This window comes from Diabrotica undecimpunctata, chromosome 8, assembly GCF_040954645.1.
Source record: "Diabrotica undecimpunctata isolate CICGRU chromosome 8, icDiaUnde3, whole genome shotgun sequence".
Taxonomy (NCBI): Eukaryota; Metazoa; Arthropoda; class Insecta; order Coleoptera; family Chrysomelidae; genus Diabrotica; species Diabrotica undecimpunctata.
In genome coordinates this window covers 31,600,008-31,621,574 of record NC_092810.1, presented here as the reverse complement: position 1 = coordinate 31,621,574, position 21,567 = coordinate 31,600,008, and the positions used below count along the sequence as shown (strand labels likewise).

Genomic DNA, 21,567 nt, shown 5'->3' with positions numbered 1-21,567 from the left:
CTAGAAAAATACTTCTTCGCAATTTATACGTATATTCCGTTATTAGAAATTTAATGAAAAATAATTTAAAATTTTCTTTTATAACTATTATTTCGTTTGACATGCTACATTTTGCTCCGCCACTGGAGGAGGTAAACGAATCGAGCTTAGACAAGGAAAGACAGATGAAACAACTTATTGCAAGTGTTTTTACACGCACACGCCAAGAACGATGAAAACGATTGTAGTCATTTTCACCGGGTAGATTATGATATCTGCTAATCAGGAGCAAGCCAATAAACTGACGAATATCTTCATCAGAAACTGTAAAATTATGAAAATTTTGCCTTCGAGCGTAAGTTTCGCTTTGATTACGTATAAATTAATAATTTCTGGAGTAAAAAACAAAGAGAATATTTCAAACTCCGTTTTACCCATATGCTCGGCTCCTACTTTAGGTGGATCTTGGGCTTCTTGCTGGATTGCCACTTTTTCAGATTTTCTCCATTTTTGTGGTGCTTGACTTCTAACTGATTCTCCTTCGTCATCTGATTCGGTATCACCATCATGAATTTCTACCTCACCAGAAACCTCTATTGACATGTCAACCACGTCCAAAATCTGGTCCTCAAGAATGTCCTCGTCACTATCAATATCTCGGTCTCCTGAAATGGGAGGAACTATTACAACATCATTGTCAGAGGATATTGAGGTTTCCACATCTTCCAAAGCATCCTGTAATAGTCTGTGTCGGCGTACGGATTTCCTTAAACAATGAAATATCTAAGAAACATGGTTCAAGAGAACGGTACATGTAAAATAAGACTGTCTTATTTTACATATTTTGTTTTTTTCTAAAAAGCCTTCTGTGCTCTTAGTAAAAAATATGAAGATATATGTATCAAAAGAAACTGAACCAATAGATTTTTATTTTTAGTTATGTACTTACTTCAAGAAAGAAGGAAGACTTAAGAAAAACTGATGAATTAGACCCTAATTGAAAAATTATTTTTCTAAACTTGCCCAAAAAATGTTTCTGTATCCATTCTAATTTTCTCAGCGTAAACAATGCATACAGAAAAAAAGTTAAGTGCACATGTGTCCTTCTTGAACAGCTCTGATCGAGTATTTGTTATTCCTAAATTTTTATTATTACTCGAAAGGCCATTGCCCTAATCGTTATTGCCCTTGAAAATTTACGAGCTAACAGAACCAACATAATTTATTAGGGTATATTATGTACTCAATGATGCCAACGTTCCCATTTTGGGACATGGCTGACGACAATTTTTTTCAAAAAGTAATGAAAGAATTCAAGCGCAGTATAAACTATTTATTAAGGTAGTCAATTGACTACCTTAATTGAAAAAATAACAGCAATAGAATAATTTTTGCGGACTTGATGACAAAAAGCGTAAAACGAATAAAAAAATTGAATTTTTATGCTTTTTACTTTTTTTTTTTAAGAAAATGAACCCAAATCTAAGTAAAATTTTTTATAAACTAGCAAGCCCCTTACCTTTACAAAACATATGTAGTGCGATTTACAAAAATAATTGCATAAACAATCCCAAAAAAATATTTTAATAGGTGTTCCCAAAATGGGAACGTTGGTAGTTTAAAGGTTAAATAAAAGAAGTTATACAAGGTATTTTCTAGGTGGGAAAAACTCTTAATCTGGTTCAGAGAGCATTCAATTTCGGAGAAGATGGCAATACTACCTTACAACCACCCCGACCTCCGTTATCCGATGCAGAATTTCGGAGATTTTTAGATCCAGTAGGACAGATAATGTATGCCAAAGAACTGAGATCTGTCATCTATTTTGGAGGAATTGAACCTAGTTTAAGGTATGTATATTCTTTTGTGTTCAATCTTGTTCTTATATATATGATGTGTCGCTTCTAGAAAAGTAGTATGGAAACATTTGCTGAACGTGTATCCCAGCGGCATGACTGGTAAAGAACGAATGGACTATATTAAGAAGAAAGCATCGGAATACGTAAATTTAAAAGAAACCTGGAAGACTGCAATTGCTCAAGGCCAAGTGTTGGGAGAACTGGCCTATACGACTGGAATGGTTAGAAAGGATGTACTAAGAACTGACAGACATCATCCTTTCTATGCTGGTAGCGACGATAATCAAAACATCGCTTCTTTATTCAATATTCTTACTACGTGAGTATTTTATTTTTGTATCTGTTTTTATTGAATGAATACATTTATGTGCAAATATAACCAAATTATAGTAGAAAGTGTAACGATCCAAAGAACCTACAATTTTTAATTTCTTTTAATTCACGCCGTAATTTTTATGCTATCCCCGTATAACTTATTTCGGCTTAAAAGAGTGTCTGGTCATTAAATTTGTTTTGGTCAAAGGATCCTTAAGAGATGACGCAAGCGTCTTATAGAATCTCTTTTGTTGATTAGTTGGATTTCATCATACGCTTTAGCTGCGGAGTAACAAATACGCGTCCTTTACGTTTGCAACCACCGATCAGTTCGCATGTTGTACTTCCCGAAGATGTCCGTCAGGTAAGCGTAATAATTTTTAATAAACCATGTTCTACTAGTTTTAGTATGAATGAATAAGGTATTAGCAACTTCTTCTTTCTCTTCTCTACAGAAGAAAAAAATAATGTTCTTTCTTTTCACACATTGAACTGCCCTAAAATGCTCTATCATCTTGTCTTCATGTATCATTGGTCTTATAATTTTATTGTTGTCTATCTTAAAATGGAAATAAGCAGTTACTCCTAGTTGTTGTTCCTTCTGACGGACTTATGGCAGACTAATGAATGACTAAATGGATTATGGATGATTAGAGTCCTTGGATTATCCTCCTAACCATGGATTATCTTTAACAGATTTGGAAATACGTAACGTAACAATAAGATCTTCCATTTTCATTTCATTTATATGCTTCTTTGATCCAAGGCCCATCTACTTTACGAAGGGAGAATTATAAATGAAATATTATTCCTTAAATTTGTATTAATTTCGGTAAAAAAAAAAATTAACAACGATCCGGATCAAGAATCAAGAATCAAGATCAAGACATTGTTGTGTACATATAGATTTACCTTTACCTAATTTTTATGCAATTTGTGATTATCAGGAAAAAGTACTATCGCTTTACAAATAATAAAAATGCGATTTTCAAAAAACTAACTATTTTTAAACAGCTGTATCTTGGAATCTACTAAATGGATTTTAATTTACCAGTGCTCGCTTGAAAGGTATTTAAAAATTCTTTAATTTACCGGTTTCTACAATTTTTTTCTCGTTTGATTAAATTTTAACAATTCAATGAAAATCCTAAGGTTTTCAAGTTTTCTCTTCGATCTTCTTGACCTATAAAATGAAACTTATATTTTGCGGTTTTGTAAATCATTTCATCAGAAAGTTGACATTATAACAAAAAAAAAAAAAACGAGACCTTGTGAGTTAAAATCGGTCCACTGGGTTCAGATATAATAGTTCTTCAAATATAGGCTAAAAAGGGCTATTTTTAACCCTTTAGAGGGACATATCTCCGGCTCAGTGGCACCTACGGGGCTAAAAAATAGGCTACGTTTTTTTGGTCAATGGTACAATTTGGTAAAAATCTGTGGACCCCTCCCTACAAAAGTGGTCAAAAAGTAAAAATTATATTATGGTCGGTATAGACCTTACGTGAGATGGAGTGAGAAACACCTGTTTAAAAAGAGATAGGTATATTAATTCCGGCCTTTATATCGTCGAAAATGCATTAGTGGAAATAATAAAAGAGGGGAAGTTCAACGTTGCCAAACTTATGGGTTTTATTTGATCTGTTGTCTTTTTAGCATTTGAACAATGTTTAAGATAATCACATTTGGGCGAATTGATTTGAATGGCAGCTTACTGTTTTTTATTGGGAATATGCCACAATTTTACTTTACAATAAGTGTAATTTAACATTTTGATTTCCACTTCGGAAATCGTTTTATATAAATAAAAATGTTCATTATTAATGTTTCGTATTTTAAGTACGATTTCTGAATTGGAAATCTAAATATCAAAATAAGCTTATTTTAAAGTCACATTGTGCCTTATTCCCAATAAAAATAATAAACTGCATTATGACGCCATAATAAAAAATCTTCATACAAAATTATTTGGCAACGTCGCGTCGTCAAAGTAAGGACACTTTGACTTTAATACGTGGTAACGAGAATACATTAGAGGTGGGTGAAAATATGATTTTATATCTGTGTTTGATATCCTGTTAAATTCTACTATACCGACCATAAACTTTTACCTACACCGTAGATATATATAGGTATATATATATATATATATATATATATATATATATATATATATACATATATATATATATATATATATATATATATATATACATATATATATATATATACATATATATATATATATATATATATATATATATATATATATATATATATATATTATTCAACAGGTGAATGCTTAGGTTTATGTTGGCAAAAAAATATATTTATTGAATACGTTTCGCTTTTTTATTTCAAAAGCTTCAGGTCATTACAGAAGATAATGGTGTGTAAGTTTATAAGTAAACAACACTGGTGGAATTCGTATTTACAAAATAATTTGTAGGTTTTTTTTTTGATGCTACAACAACTATAAGATTACTCAACATTAAAAGCAAACGCCTTAAAAAAACAAAACAAAAATACAACCGAGCACTACTGTTCATTACTTAATTGTCTGGTAATTTAAATTCCTCAGACGGCTTTATTGAGCTAAGATGTTTGCGACAATCCAATAGAAAGAAAGACACTGCGTTTTTTATATTTTGAAATTTCTGTTTTATGAAACGTGGGGGTCGCATACGGTTGATCTGTGCAATTGTCGAAAGGGAATTTAGATAAATGTTTGGGGTTCATGGAGTAATTTGTTCATATTCATTGTTAGGTTATGTAGCTGTATTGTTAAGATTGTTTTGCTATAGACCTTTTTAATTATTCCAATAATATATTCCAATATTTCTCATGGCAGAAATTCAGGTCTTTTAATATTATTCCAAATTTTCCCTCCAATTGTTATCGACACGCAATATTCAGAAAGTAGCAATCTATAAATTAGTCTGTCTTTGACAGTTTAACAAAACGAACGTGATATTTTTGACAAAATCACGATGATTTATCTATGTTTTAGCTACGCTCTCAATCACCCCAAAGTAAGCTATTGTCAAGGAATGAGTGATTTGGCATCCCCGCTATTGGTTACTATGAACGACGAAGCTCACGCCTATATCTGCTTCTGCGCACTGATGCAGCGGTTGTGCACCAATTTTATGATAGATGGCATTGCCATGACTCAGAAGTTCACTCACTTAGCCGAAGGAATTTTGTATTATGATCCCGAGTTTTATAATTATTTGAAGATACATCAGGTAAAATGGTGATAACAGTGAATACATGAAAGCAATGACTAAAACAATGTCACTTTTTAGGCTGACGATCTTCTTTTCTGCTACCGTTGGTTGCTTCTCGAAATGAAGCGGGAGTTTGCTTTCGAAGATTCTCTGCGCATGCTCGAAGTCCTTTGGAGTTCTCTTCCGGCCGATCCGCCAGACAAAGAACTCAAATTATTTGACACAATGTTCCAACCGACCATATCAACACCTCCTATCAGTCCTTTGGTAAAAACACCAAGAGAAAACGCTTACACGAAAATCATAGCCTTAAGACGTCAAAGCAGTTCTATGTCACTTAGTAGTTATAATTCCAAGAAAAACCAGCAAGTTAAGAGACAGAACCACAGCCTCGACGAGTCAGTTAGTAAAACCAAAGCTATTTCAGTCGTTAAAACCAAATATCAAAGTTTGGACGACGCTGTTTTACAAAAACCTGGCGAAATCAGTCCGAAGTCTCCCAAAAACTGTGATTTTTCTCCCAAAAACTTGGATTTTTCGCCAAAAAATAGCGACATGTCCCCGAAAACTAGCGATATATCGAATTGCTCCCTGAGGTCCGAATTAAGGCCTCGCTCAATATCACCGTTGGAGCAAAAATCAGACTCCGTAGTACTAAATAATCGAATCAACGCTCATCAAATGCTTAGCAGAAAAAGTGCCAGTCTTTCTTCCAGTATGACGAACCTGATAAAAAATTCCAAAAGGACCGGTCATTTTAAGGATCTCAAGGAGAAGTTATTTTCCTCGCTAGATAGACTGGACGCGACACATTCCATTAAAGAGGAGGAAGAAAGTAGGCCGTATCAGGTGAGTCAAACATTTATCTTAATATACTTGCTGTGTTGAGTATAAGAGAGTTTTTAAAGTAAGATCCGTTGTGGTAGTAATCTGTAGTTGTTTTATATCCTCAGTAATTAGTAGTTAAAGATCTATATATAATAAAAATTACTATCATAAAATGGTAATATTAAAACCTTCATTATAAACTAAGACCACAATTAGAAATAACGATGTGTTCATATACAATCAGGGAGAAGAGAAGAGATAATTAAGGAACTTGGTTTAGCCTTGACTAATATATCGTAAATTTTTGAGAAAAAGTACACAGCAGTTATAAATTTAACATTTGTGTTGCTTAAAAAAACAAAAACATTCATATACCTACTGAGATTATACAGGGTGGTCCTTAAGTAATTGTACAAAAAGCAACAGTAGATTCACACTTTAAAATATTACGATTTAAGCCAAATTGCTTTAATAAAATATTGATATTAAGAAAGATACAGGGTGTTACCCTGTAAAGATACAAAGTGCAAAATTAAAATTTTATTTTTCACTATAACTTTCATGTTTGTAAACATTTATGTATAAAAATTTACAACTGGGTACTTTTAAATATGAGAAATTATAATTTGATGCACACTTTGATGTAACTGATAGAGGGCGCCACTTATGCCACATACGTGGTATAAATTTGCACTTAACTTTTTTGTTCTTTAAGTTACCTGTATTTGGGATAAAAAATATTAAAGATACATTATTTTAACAAAAAAAAAGGTATACTTGTTAATAACTTCAAAACTTGACAGTTTTCGAGATAATCTCATTTTAAAAATCAGCTGCATAATTCTGATCTAAGGCAATTACTCCAGGCAACGAAGAAAAAATAGACAAAAACATTAATACTTCTGAATTTTGGTATAAAATACCTTTAACTAAAGTTAATAGTTAACAAAATATTAAATAAAATAAATATATCAGCAGGATAATTAATAATACGATTTGACAAAATAACAGAATAATAGGATTTTACATCAAACATTTTACGTTTTATGTTAAATTAAAGTCATAATCAAAACATTTTGTTTACAAACCAAATTAAGAAATAGTTAAACTAAATAACATAACTTTTTGTCAAAGTAAGTGTTTGATATGCCCACCATTTTCTTTAATTCATTTGTCAATATATTCCATAAAAGATCGTCTCATGTTAAATAGCATCATTTGTTCTAAAGAAACTGCTGCAGTATTTATTTCTTCCCATAGTTGGTTGCCAATGTTTATGGGGTTCTTATAGACACGTTGTTTTAATGCGCCCCATACACCAAAATTAAGCGGATTAAATTCGGGGCTACGTGGTGGCTATAATGTATAATGTATAATGGATGAATATATCGATGACATTACTTATTTATATGATTACGTTACAGTTTACGAGTGACTATAATTACATCTCTAACAAATGGACTATTATGATTTACTAACGAACTAATATTATGCTGAACTAAATTGCCTATGTGTTTACTATATTTATAACAATACCGGTTATTAGGACAACGATGATGTTTTTGTAAAAATGTCTTTCAGGTTAGATTTGTAGCAAAAGTATTATGAAACAAGACACATATGTGTTATTCAATACCTGTGCTCTAGTTTCTATTTGTCCTAATAAAAATGGGTAAACAAAAGATCTAATTTAAACACAATTGATATTAAGAAACTCACTAACCCAAAAACCGAAATAAAAGTACGAGAACAACTAGGAAAGAAAATAAACGACATTAACGAGAACACGTCGGACATAATAGAGAGATGGGATAAATCGAGGGAAGCAATCCAAACAACATGCGCGACTCTATTAAAGCGTGACAGACGAAAGAAGAACGAATGGATGTCTGATGAGATAATGGATATGATGGATGAAAGACGTAAATTCAAGAATAAAAATGAAGAAAAATACCAGCAGATCCACAAAATCATAAGAACGAAAATTCGAGAAGCCAAAGAAAAATGGTTTTCCAACGAATGCAGGGAAATAGAACAATACGAACGAAAATACGACAGTTACAATATGCACAAAAAAATAAAATCAATGACAAACAAGAGGAAATTCAATAAGTCACCCAACAGCATAAAAGATGGCGATGGAAATCTTATCTCGGAGCCATCAGCGATCTTAGAAACATGGAAATCATACATAGAAAAATTATTTGCATCTGACAGGACTGATGATCACCTATATGGAGAAGGAGAAACAGGACCTTCAATCCTTAAATCGGAGATAGAAGATGCCATTGCAGCACTAAAAAACAATAAGTCAGCAGGTCCGGACAATGTACCCTGCGAAATATTAAAGATCCTATGTAAATCAGACAAACAGTTCCTTGATAATCTAGTTGAACTTTTTAACAACATATATAATAGCGGTAAAATCCCGGAGAACTGGCTGCAGTCAACATTTATTACAATCCCGAAGAAACCAAAGGCCCAGATCTGTGATGACTACCGGCTTATAAGCTTGATTAATCATGTCACTAAAGCGTTCACTAAGATCATTCATAGAAGAATATATGATAAATGTGAGTCAAATATTGATAGATCGCAGTTTGGCTTTCGGAAAGCACTTGGAACTAGAGAAGCAATTTTCGCTCTCCAGGTGCTTATACAGCGGTGTAGAGACGTTGATAAGGACGTGTATTTGTGCTTTGTGGATTTTAGAAAAGCATTTGACAATGTCAATCATGAACAATTGATAGATATTCTGCGAAAGACAGGTATTGACGACAAGGACATTCGAATTGTGGCAAACCTATACTGGGGTCAAACAGCAAGAGCAAAAATTGGCAACGAACTCACTAAAAGTGTGCAGATCAAAAGAGGTGTCCGTCAGGGTTGTATATTATCCCCACTCCTATTCAATATTTATTCCGAAGAAATATTTAATAAATGTATGGAAAATGCAAATGAGGGCATAAAAATAAACGGCGAGTTAACAAACAATATAAGATATGCCGACGACACGGTGATCCTTGCCAGTACCATAGACGAATTACAGCAGGTAATGGAAAGAGTTTATTCAGTTAGTGAGGAATACGGCCTGAGCCTCAACTTCAAGAAGACAAAGTGGATGCTGATAAGCAGGAAGCAACAGCCTGCTCGACAGTTACGGATAAGTAACATGCTAATTGACCATGTAGAATCTTATGTGTACCTTGGCACCAACGTAAATGCAAAATGGGAACAGGCCACAGAAATTAAGGCGAGAATAGAACGAGCTAGAGCAGCATTTAGCAATATGAAAAAGCTCCTCATAAGCAGGGATTTGTCTCTTCCCCTAAAACTACGTCTAGTTAAATGCTACATTTTTCCGATCTTACTGTATGGTGTGGAGGCCTGGACGCTGACGGAGACGCTCACGAGAAAACTAGAAGCATTCGAAATGTGGGTGTACCGACGCATTCTTCGTATATCCTGGACCGAACATGTCACCAACACAGAGGTAATCCAAAGAATCGGAAAGGAGAAAGAAATCGTGAATACAATTAAACAAAGAAAGCTTGAATATCTAGGCCACATATTGAGACACGATAAGTACCGTCTACTGCAATTGATTGTCCAGGGAAAAATAGACAGTAAGCGAGGGCCAGGCAGGAGAAGACACTCGTGGCTCCAAAATCTGAGGAAGTGGTTCGGGCTCACATCGGTCGAACTATTCAGAAGCGCCGCAAATAAGATCAGAATTGCCATGTTAATAGCCAACGTTCGCAACGGACAGGGCACTTGAAGAAGAAGAAGAAACAATTTACGTAATGAACAATAAGTATTCTTTTCGGATTTTTTATGAATTAAATAAATGTATTAATATCTCACCACATTGCCAAGGAATATGACTACTACGACCAATCCAACGTTCAGAAAAGTTGTATTTAAGTATTTTCTAACTGCCTTCTCTCTAGAATGTGGTTATGTACCTTGTCTGTGTCTTGCATAAACCACATATTTTGGGTTTTTAACATTTTACAATAGAGAAAAAGTAATACAACGCCTTATAGAAACTTAAGAAGCGATAGCAAAGGGAAATTGTAAACATGATGACGGCCAACGTCTGAATACGGACACGGTACCTAAAGAAGAAGATGAAATATCTTTTCTCCAATAAGGCATTTAGCACATATAACAAAGCATTTTGTGATATTACATTATCATCTTTGAGTTGTTTTAATAAGAATAAACTATGAATTATGCTTATCTACAGGTATTCAGTGCTTTACCGCACAAATATCAAACTAAGAATTATTGTGCAGCTGACCTATATAATGCATTTATCTCGAAAACGGTTGAGTTTTCAGGTCACTAACAAGTATAACTTTTCTTTGTAAAAATAATGTATCTTTAATATTTTTTAACACAAATAGAGCTAACTTAAAGAGCAAAAAAGTTAAGCGCAAATTTATGCCACACATGTGACATGTGGCGCCCTCTATTAGTTACATTAAAGTAAGTATAAAATTATACTTTATCCTACTCAAAAGCATCCAACTGTAAAGTTTTGTCCAAAAATATTTACAAACGTAAAAGTTATAGCGAACAATAAAATTTTAAATTTCCACTTTAACACCTTATATCTTTCTTAATGTCAACATTTTATTAAAGCAAGTTGGCTTAAATCGTAATATTTTAAAGTGCAGAATCTACGGTTCCTGTTTGTACAATTACTTAAGGACCACCCTGTATATTGTTTATTACACCAATATTAACCTTTTTGTAACTTGTATATCCAAGGACTTTACGAAGTTAATTCGGTGTTAAGCTAAGAATAAAACGAATATCAAACGGGATAAGATGGTAAAATCTGCACTCGTCTGGATTCCTATTTGGGATTAGGTATTCGAAAGTACTTATTTAAAAACCCCTTTAGCCAAATTTTTATCTGTCTATGTGGCCTCAGGGGTGCCCTATTGCAAAAAATGTGTTTTTTTCGAAAAAAAAAAAATTCTGAGCGATCCATTGGCTTAAAAATTTGAAAAAATTCATGAACATACATTTTAATGCCAAAAAACCCCCTGATTTTTATCAAATTATTTTGATTAAAATTGAGCTAAGAAATTAAAAAAAAAATTTAGGTTATGTAGGCAATTTTTGGCAAACTACTAAACAATTATTTTTCTTGTATTTTTGTCCGTTCTTTTGAATGGCGGGTTAGATTTGCCATGTTAACTCCGGAAAATCCTTCTTCTTCTTGGGGTGCCTGTCCGTTCCGAACGTTGGCGATCATTCTGGCTATGATGACTTTGTTAGTTGCTATACGAAATAGCTGTGTTGACGATTTTCTATACCATGCTCTCAAGTTAGCAAGCCAGGATATTCTTCTTCGTCCTGGGGCTTTTTCCTTCAATTTTACCTTGCAAGCAAAATGCATTGAAGTAGCTCGTATCTGCCTTGATTTCTCATTATATGTCCCAACTTACGGCTCTTCACGATGTTGACCAAATCCGCAGTTGTGTTCATACTCCGCAGTACTTCTTTATTGGTGACTTTGCATGTCTATGGTATCTTCAGGATCCTTCTGTATAACCATAGCTCAAAAATCTGAAGTTTTGATAGAGTTTCCGCCTTCAATGTCCACGTTTCTACTCCGTACAGAAGCACTGAGTACACATAACGTTTAAGGAGCCTTATTTTTGTTTCTCACACAGAACACATAGTCAAGGATGCACTTTTTGCCTTTCCGATGCCACATTTAATAATCTCTTGGGAAAATCCTCAAAATGAGAAAAAACTCATTTTTTTTTTGTTTTCCTTATGTTTTTAGCACATATCGCTAATTAAATGAAATGTTTACATGTATAACTGACTCCCCTCGTCGAGTAAACTCATAACTATTTCTTGTCAATAATTTCGTAACGATCTGCTTTGCATTTTACTAGAGAGTAAAATTAATTCAACCAGTGGCGGCCGGTCAGGGTCGGCAGTGCCGACCCACACATTTATAGATATTATAGATTTTTGTAATATTTAATTTAATCAATATTTCAATACTTAATTATTGCGGGTAATAGGTCATTTGTTTCTTTGAAATAAAAAGAAAATATCTGTGAGATAATACAGACTAAATTTTATTCATGGTTTTTAAAAGAAGTCAATCAATTCGAGCGTTAAGTAATCCCTACGCATCAAGACACTTTTCAAATTAATGATCCCAGATCCAAGTCATGCATCCGACTGTTGAATTCTTATACAGACCCGTTTCGGCAAGCCGATCCCAAGCTTGACGATTTACATGTAAAAATCAATGAAAGATTAGTCGATAGACAACCAAATATACATTTCTCTCCGTATGTATTTAAACGGTAGGTACGGCAGAATTGAATTTGCCTATGCTTCATTGGTATTGACCGCAAATGAAATGTTATTTCGGGATAAGTACAGTGATAGTGCACTGACTGGCTTTCCTGAGAGCGTATCGATCGATTCGTTTTGTATTGATTTGTTTTTAATTTTTTAAAGTAATACTGTGATAAGTTATCGTTGTCGTAAATAGTTAAAGGGTTTTTTGATATATTTTATGTTTTTTCTTTTTTAACACGTTCAGCTCCGTCTCTTTTTTTAAGGGAAAACAGTGGGCCACTGAGATGTATTTATGTAAACTAATTAATTTTTAAGGTACACTTTAAAAAGTCATTTATAATAAATATGGGTACAAAAAAAATTAATTTGGTCACAAAAAAAAAGTTGCGTTGAGTCGCGTTGGTGGCCACAGGGCAGAAAATGTGTCGGTTGAACTTAAAAAAAAAATAATAATCTGATCGAGAAAAGATATAATTATGAACCTAGATAACTAACATATGTAATTATTAAATGGCAACAACATCAAGAAAACAAATTAATTATCTAATTTTCAATTTCTTCGTGAAAACGTCTAAAACAATTTTCTAACACAATCCCTATTTTCAAGGCACTCCGCACAATAAAACAATGAGTCCTTTCTTTCTTTTTTAGTTTGCCAGCAATATTTACACCATCGTCGTTTTGTAATACCAGTAATACCATTAGCTGATTTAGGGCAATGGGATGGCAAATGAAACGTCAAATTTTTCTTGACTCGAGGGATTTTTGGGTTTGGTCCCAAAAGACTATCAATCACCGACAATCGAAAGTCATACAATGACATTTTTGTATTAGAATTATTATAGAAATAGTATGCGTTGATTAGCATAATTTGAAAAATATGTATGCCTATTTTTTTGTACCACCTCATAGTTTTGTGTTCGCAACTATAATAACTTAACATCTGGTCGCCTAAGTCAATACCACCTTTATTTTTGTTATATTCAGCGACTAAACGGGGCTTTTCTTTATCAATTCCTTTCCTAGATATTGTTGGAACCATTTCATGACCAAATTCGGAAGAGATCATTAAAATATCTCGCTGATCTTTTCATTTACACACACATATCCCTTTATTATTGTAAGCACTCACCAGTTCATTTTGTTTTATAATTTTTGAGAAACAACTTCGTGTGGATTTTCCGCTCATCCTGTTCTCAATGTTCCTGTAAGATAAGTGTTAACCCAAAAGTAGTTTTTTACACAATGGAACACTATTATAAAAATTATCCATATACAAGGAGTGACCAACATTTATTTTCGAATCCATCAAATTTAGCACTACTTTTTGCGTATGATTACGTCCTCCAACTACAGGGTCACTAGCTCCACTATAAACTAATATGCGTTGAATCATCCCGGTACATTCTGCCAAAGTATATAGTTTGACACCCTATTTGTGTCGTTTGCCCTTGAGAAATTGACGAAAACTAAGTCTTCCTCTCCATAAAATCATAGATTCATCCAGGGCTAATTTTCTTTCTGGATAATAAAGATTCTCCATTTTATTATAAAAAAATCTAATAATCGAGATATCTTGGCAAGTCTGGACTGGTTATTGTCATTACCATTGTTAAAATGTAAGGCACGCAAAATTAACATAAAACGATTTTGGCTCATGTATTGTCCAAACACTGGAATACTAAATAAATGATTTTTCTTCCAATAATCATTCATACGATTAATTTTTATGGTTCCCATGTGAAACAACAAACCAAGAAAAATTTTAAATTCTTCTACAGTTATATCCTTCCAAGCTGCAATTCTACTTTTCTCAGATTTACTTAGAGAAAGAATATCAACGGCATATAAATTGCTATTTTGAATAATCAGGTCATAGAATAATAGACATGCCAATAAATTGAAGTAATCAATAGGATTGCTGCCACCCACATTAATTTTCAATCCTGGTAAATATCCTGGTAAATGTAGCAATAAAGCTCTGTAAACAAAACTGCAAAACAAAGCACTGTAGGATGTTGAACCCATGAAGACCATTCAATAATATTTTGAGACTCATCATCACTATCATCATCTTCAGATTCTTCTTGTAAATTAGGATCGTCTGTCCGATCATCTTGATCACAATATAAATCTTCATCACTTGCGTCACTAGCGTCATGTGAATCTTATAATATGTGTAATAATTCATCATCTGAAATTGGCTGAGAAGTTTCCCACCTACCTCGTTTAGAAGTCGAAGGTTGGCAATATTCATCACTCATTTCAAAAATAATTTAAAATTGAAGTATTTAGCAAAACACGTGCAATGACTAACAGTAAAACCAAAAAACATCTAACACCGAAGGCGTAGAAAATATTACTAATATTACTAAAATATTAGCAAAATAAACCGACGGGATTAGATTATAATAATACAACAAATTATTGCAAATGCATTATAATCTAAATACATTTGGTGATTCTTTCAAAGCTTACCGATGCTTTTAATTTTATTACTTTACAACCTTTTATTACAGCTAATTTTGTCGTTTTCGAGCACGTCTAGCTTGAATATTTAAAAAGTAAGCAATGAAATTCAGGGTTTAATATTTTATCATCCAATTTATCAATGGGACAGAAGATATTTGTTATAATTTTTGAAAAATCCGCCTAGATAACATTCATACATTGTCATATACTCAGAATAAAGTTTAACATCAGAATTCGAAAACCAAACACAAACTCCAGTATATGCCAGTGTTCCGAAGCGGCCAGCAGATATTTGTTGTAATTCGTGAAAAATCCGTTGAGATAACGTCCATATATTGTCATATAGTCAAAGACCGCGCGACTCGCGTTGGTGGCCTCTGAGGCTATATTCACTGAACGCGACAGTCGCGTTGTCGGACTTGTGCACGATATGGGAGAAACTGTAGGCACTGATAAATCTGATATTGTAAATTATATTTTGCAAAATGTGTTTTCATCTATTCCATAAAAAGAACAAATTAATATTAAAAATAAGGGACATCCTTTGTAAGTAATAGATTATTTTCGAATAATTGGTACAGCAAGTACTCATGGCTTACAGGGAGTGAAATAAAAAACAAACTTTTCTGTTGGCCTTGCATCTTATTTTTGACAAATAGGGCAAACATAAAAATTCGTGGTGTGAATCTGGTTACGATAACTTAAAGGAATTATTTAGGGCTTTACAGAAACATGACATTTCGAAAGATCATACATACAGCCAGATTAAATTAGATTTATTTGAAAAAAAATTCTGTTTCATTAGATAATGCCCACCGTGAAAATGCTATTAAACATAACGCAATTGTAAAAAATAACCACGCAGTTTTACGTCGTTTAATTGATATAAATTAATTAATAGAATCCATTAGTTACATTTTGAATAACGTTGAATCTGAGATTCAGGAAACCATTTGCTTTTCGCTAAATGTAGGTGAAACTAGTGATATATCATATCATTCCCAATTATTATGAATTGTTGTTCGATACGCGTTCAATAATAATTTAGTTTTGCGGGATACGTGTAAAAACATTTATTTTCGGATAAGGATGGTAATTTTCAATATATACGCAGTGACGTTTTGGATTCGCTTGATATTTCCGAATCCCACAAAAAAAACAAAGGCATGATACAGACACAGATCTCGAAAGACGAATACATTTTGAAATTTTGGTTACTATTATTATGCAAATAGATACTCTTTCTTCGAAGTTTGAAGATTTGCAAATTTTTGACCTCTTTAACGATTCAAAATTTAAAAGTTACGCCAAAGAATATCTAAGATATTTATTAGACAGGTGAATTAAAAATTATCCATCATTCTTTAATAAAATAAAATTAGAAAATGAATTAAAAGTTTTATATGCTGATCCAAATATTTTCGGAAGTTATAAGATATCTATAATTTTATATAGTGCAATTCATCACAACACACTGTTGTAGAAATCAATAAATTATTGTCATTAATTCTCTCATTACCACCAACGTCTGCCTCAAATGAACGGGATTTCTCTTGCCTCAAAAGAATCAAAACGCATTGTCCAAACACCATGAAACAAGAGAGAATGTCAAGCTTGTCTCAAATGTCAATAGAAAAAAAAATCTCTCAAAAACTCTAATAAATTTTACGATGACGTTATAATCCATTACGCTACTTCCAAACAACGTAGACTAGAGTTAATTTATAAACATGTTTAGGTTCTAAATTTATAGGAAAAAAAAAACAAAAAAATCCCCTATGATGATTGAGAATATTTATTAGACAGGATACCTATCTGAAGAGACAAAAAAAACCAAAAAACCAAAAAAAGCCAATTAAAAGCGTTTTCACGCATAAAACTTTAATTTTATATGTAAGTGGCACAACATGCCTATACTCATAGTTATACTTAATGTAATGTGTAATTTGTGTACAATGGTATTTTGCGCAATGCTTGTGACTGTGCCAATAGATTAAGAACTGTAGGGTCCTGTTCTCACATTGTCGCAATTATTTATTATCTTAGCAATGCAAAGTCAAAAATTATTAGACCTCATAATAAACAAAGATAGACTCTTTTGACATTTTTTACTATTTGTAATTTTATAAAATTTAATTATTATTAATAGAAATTGAAAAATGCTCTTATATAAAATTAAATAATATTATTTTATTAATTTAATCCATAAATGATAATAATTTAAATGTTAATCACCACTCGAATGAAATGGAAGGGAAATAAAAATCGTATAATTATGTCACATTTAAATGTGGTTATGTGCCTGAAATATGTAAAAAATTCGCTGAAAATGAGTTTTTCGAATGTAGAGTATGTTTCAGTTTGAAAATGGGCAACATGACTGTTATTACAAAAAAAAAAACCTGAAAAATATATTGAAAAGCATTTCTTTATTTACATGTAGTTGAGGCTATGTGCTGTGAAAAAAGAGGATTTGTCATATTTTGGCAGGTTTTGATCCGAATAGCAAACATGATCGCACTACTAGAAATAACAAAAAATATATCAAAAACCCTTATTTATTGACAGTCAAGTTTATGTGCTAAAAACATGGAGAAAAACAACCAAAAAATGTGTTTTTTCAAATTTTGAGGATTTTCGGAGCGAAAAATGGCAAATCTAACCCCGCCATTCAAAAGAACGAAAAAAACACACGCAAAATAATTATTTATAAGTTTATTAGCGATTAATTTTTATTTGAAGATATATCAAGATAATAAATTTAAGAAACATAAAAAAATGAACTGAAAGTAGCTATATATTTTAGAGGAGCTTTTTCTTTATTAATTTTATTTTCTTGTGTTTTAGGGCCGCCTGGTAAAAAATCTTAACGAATTCCTTAACTTAAGTAGCGTGAGTAAGCTCGAAACATCGGAAAAACCAAAAATAATGCTCACTAAATCCAGTCTGGACGATTCAGAGAGCTCAAGTATTTCCAGACATTATTCTTCGACTTCCAACAGTGGGGACGATACCAGCCCAGACGATTCACAAGAGTACTTCCCATTAACTACTTCAGTAACTAGAGAATTGCGTTTAGAGCTCGAAAATTTAGATAGAACAGTGTTTTGGTGACAAGTTTGTAGACAGATTGTCGGAATCCCCAGCCAGCGAAAAACGATAGTACTGTAACTAAAGAAGTGGAGTTAAAAGATAAAAGAAAGAGCGATGATGTTTTCGTGTGGGAAAATCTTTACATCAAAAAACACCTAGCGTGAATAAGCTGAATACCCACACGCCAGACGAGCAAGCCGACATAGATTTCGACGCTCCTGAAGCAGTTGACACTATACCAGAGGCTAAACCCGCACCTGAAGTTGCTACAGATGAGGTCGACTCGAAACCTCCAACCACGGAGCTACCTACTTCAACGAACCGTACCTGCCATGACCAATTCCTGCGAGGAGGTCACCGAAAGTGTTAAAACCTTTCTCTTTTACCTCTCCCAACGAATTCGGGGGCGGGAACCCGTTTTTGATGTTCTTGTGCTTAACACTGCTGATGCAGCACCGAGACCATATCATGGAAAAGCAATGGACTACAACGAGATGGCGATGCATTTCGACAAGATGGTGAGGAAACACAACGTCACGAGGTTTTGAATCAGGCCCGACAGATGTACGCGAGGTACATGAAGCAGCACAGTATCGCTCAGCAGAGGTAGAAAAGAACGAAGATTGTTAGAGCTAGGTTTTTGGTTGAAGATTACTGTGATATTTTTTCTGTATTATTTATTTTTTTAATGTACATACTTTATTAGGGTATTTTTTTACTTAGTTTTTGTTTTTTCGTCAATTTTACTCCTATAGGTTAGGGATAAAGTGCACTAATAAAGTAATTATTTATCAAATGTCTCTGTTTTATTTCTATAAAGGAATACCGAAAAACTGATAACGCGTAGATCGGGTCTTCTTCTTCTTCAGTCTTCATTTATCCATTATTGGACATAGGCCTCCTCCAATTGCTTCCACGCTTTTCTATCTTTTGCAATTCTCATCCACTGATTTCCAGCTACAGCTGTTATATCGTCTATCCATCTCTTTTTGGGTCTTCCCACGCTTCTTTTTGTTTCTCGAGGTCTCCAGAATGTCACTTTATGAGACCATCTGTTGGTGTCTTGTCTTGCTACATGTGCTACCCATTGCCATCTCAATGTCGCTATTTTTTCCATGATGTCGGTTACTTTAGTTCTTCGACGTATTTTGGTGTTAGGAATTTTGTCTCTGAGGCTTATATTTAACTAGCCCTCTCCATGGCCCGTTGAGTTACTCTTAATTGTTCTGCCATTTTTCTTGTTATTGCCATAGTTTCCAATCCATAAGTTACAACTGGTAGTATACAAGTATCATAGGTTTTCGTTTTAAGTGTATTGAGATTTTTCTGTCTTTTAAAATGAAGCTCAACTTACCAAAGCAGCCCCATGATAATTGCGCCCTTCTTCTTTTAATTTCTAGGGTTTGATTTTCTCTTTTCGTTTTTAATTGCATGTCCTAGATATATATATACATATATTATATATATATATATATATATATATATATATATATATATATATATATATATATATATATATATATTGTTCTACCTTTTCTATATTGAGTATCTATCGTGATGTTTTCTAGGCTGTTGCTTAATATCTTTGTTTTGTCGAGATTCATTTTTAATCCTATTTGATTCGATTTGTGATTTAAATCTTGTAGCATTGATTTTAGTTCATGGATATCTGTGCTTATAGTACTATGTCGTCTGCGAACGCAAATGGTTAAGATATACTCCATCTATTTTAATCCCTTTTCGGCCCAATTTAGTTTTTGAAGACATTTTCTAATGCCAAAGTAATAACTTGGGTGAGATGGTGTAGCCGTGACTCACACCTTTGAGAAGGTCTATTTTCGTAGTTTCCAGATCATCATCTATTTTTACGTGAAAAGTAGCATCATCGTATAATATATTCTTAAGGAGGGCAGCATATCTTGAATCTACTCTGGCGTCGTCCAATGCTGTTAAGAAAGCCTATTTCTCGATACTGTCGAATGCTTTTGTGATAATCGACAAATGCCAGATGTAGTGGTATGTGGAGATCGGGTATTTGCTTAAAATAAACGAAAAATTCAAAAGTTATGACGTACGCAATTACTTTATTATGTACAATTGAAGTATGTAAACCTGTAAACAAAGTACATAGTTAAAATATATAGATAAGAAAACATTTACGTACTGGTCATCTTCATGTTTTATAAAAAGTCTTTGATAGATTTCTGCATCAACTTCTGGCCTTGTTTTGACGCTACGATTGTTCGCCAACGCTAAAGATAAAGGACATCGGTAGTAGTTGACTCTTCCTCTTATCTTCCTCAGTGTAGGCGACGGCAGCGCCAATCGCCTTCAATCTTTCGGAGTGAGATATTTTCTCGGTTATCTCATCTGTGTCATCCTCAGTGGCATTGTGTGGGTGATAACCATGTCGTCGATTACATCATCAGTCAGTTCCATTGCTGATCTTGCATAATCCACTCGTTGATGTCTTCATCATTTATCATAAATCATAATCAACTGATTAGCGAGGTCTACTATTTCAGCAATACAGATATTATTGTTATCTTTTCCATCACTTTTCGCTTCAATTTAAAATAGCTTTCGCCATGACTTTGCAAAGTTGTTACTCTCACATCATCCCACGCTGAAGCTAACCAGTAAGGCACATCCTTAACGGTGATCTTTTTAAGAACTACTTTCAGTCATTCCCTCACCCAAGCAGGTCAACAACATTTGAAGAAGCCTTCGACGATAGTTCCGTTTCGTAGCCCCTAAAACTCCTTGCCCCAGAGATTAAATGAGAGATGTGACGTTTGGTAGCAAGAAAAAAGCTGTAATGTCACCGTTAGCTAACGAACTTGCATCTGGATGAGATGACACGTTGTACAAAAGAAGAATAGCTTTTCTTGGTAGGTTTTTCTTTTTTAAGTAGGCCTCAACAACGCAAACGAACTCGTCAAAAAACCAATCTTTAGAAATTTGGCAATCCATTCACACTACGTTGATTCCTGTACATGGTGTGTAGGTAGTTTACTTGAATATTTTTGAAAGCCCTTGGATTCTTCGATTTTCCAATAAGTAGAGGTCCTAATTTTAAGGATCCAGAAGAGTTGCTACACATCAAAAGAAATGAGACCCGTTTCGTCAAAATTGAATATTTGGTCTGACGTGAGACCATGCTCTAAAATGAGATCTCTCATTTTTAAATTAAACGGCTTTATTTCAGATGAATCGGCCGAAAGTTTTTCACCAGAAATGTTCAGTTGTCGGATGCCATACCTCTCCTTTCATCTATCGAGTCAACCATCACTTGCAGTAAAATTTTCCTCGCCATCCTTAAATCGTTTGTGAAACTCGACAGCCTTATCTTGAAGCATGGGACCACTAATTGGACTTAATAAGGCTTCAGAAGCCTGTTCGTATTCTCCTTTCTTCATAGTTTTCCGCAATAAATCACTTCCACCATT

General features: G+C 33.5%; 1 pseudogene; it reads left to right on the top strand.

The window, feature by feature from the left end:
- The window catches only part of LOC140447395 (uncharacterized), a 35,480-nt pseudogene extending 16,665 nt beyond the window's left edge, over positions 1-18,815 (top strand).
- The last annotated feature ends 2,752 nt before the right edge of the window (positions 18,816-21,567 follow it).